Consider the following 1,043-nt stretch of genomic DNA (forward strand, 5'->3'; position numbering starts at 1 on the left):
GATGTCGCTAACGCCTCGTTTTTAATGCTCGTCTAGGAACCTTGACAGCTAGTGACGGAGGTTGTCTCGTCTCCGGCCACGACGAGAGAAGGGGGGAAGGAGGAACTCCCTTCTTCCCGAGAATTCCTTTTGTGTGTCGCAGAAGTCGCTATTGTCCCCCTAGAAGATTATAGAAGATTAACCCGTCACTCAAAATTCGTACAAAAGCAGCCGCTTCGGTGGCTGGAACGACAAGGCCATCCTCTCGACGTCAGCCTCGCCGTAGCTTTGCTCGTCTTGAGACGACCTACGTCACGATTGCGTTGGATGTCACGTGCTCTAAGCTGGGCCTTCTCCGAGCGCTTGCCAGAGTGAGCCGTTTATAACGAAAAATACAGCCACCAGGCTCAAAATACAAACGTGCGATTGTCATTTACGGGTATTGTGGATCATATTCAACCTATTTTCGAACACGACGGGAATATTTCAAATTTCGTTGAAGTATCCCTTTAAGGTAGGGGATCGAGTAGACCATTCTGCTCACGACGAAGGATTGGAGCAGGCGGACCCTGTCCTGCTCGGTCAGGCCAGCGTGTTTGTTGGTGACTCTCTTGAGCAGACCTATGGTTTGGTTCACGTTCCTTTCTATGGTCTGAAGAAACTTGTGATTGAGTCTGGTGGATTGTATCGGCAGCCCAAGGACTTTGAGGGACGGGACCTCCGGGATCTCACTCCCGTCAATGTGGAGTTTGATGTTGGAGGGGCGTTGTTTTTTTCTGATTCGGGGGAATGACGAGTAGCTCAGACTTAGCCGGAGAGCAGGCCAGGCCCGCCCTCTTTGCCTCCCCCACCACCACCTCTATGCCTCCCTGCAGCGTTTCTTCTATGTGGCCATCACTCCCCTGGTTAGTCCAGAGGGTGATATCGTCTGCATAGAGGCTGTGGTGGAGGTCTGGGATCTGTGAAAGTTTCTTGGGGATGTCTATGGATTGCCAGGTTGAAGAGTAATAGCGGGAGGACGGATCCTTGCGGAGTGCCTCGACTACCTAGTGGGAGCGTATCTG

The sequence above is a fragment of the Ixodes scapularis genome, unplaced genomic scaffold (assembly GCF_016920785.2).
Source record: "Ixodes scapularis isolate PalLabHiFi unplaced genomic scaffold, ASM1692078v2 PGA_scaffold3__209_contigs__length_174095766, whole genome shotgun sequence".
NCBI classification, from domain to species: domain Eukaryota; kingdom Metazoa; phylum Arthropoda; class Arachnida; order Ixodida; family Ixodidae; genus Ixodes; species Ixodes scapularis.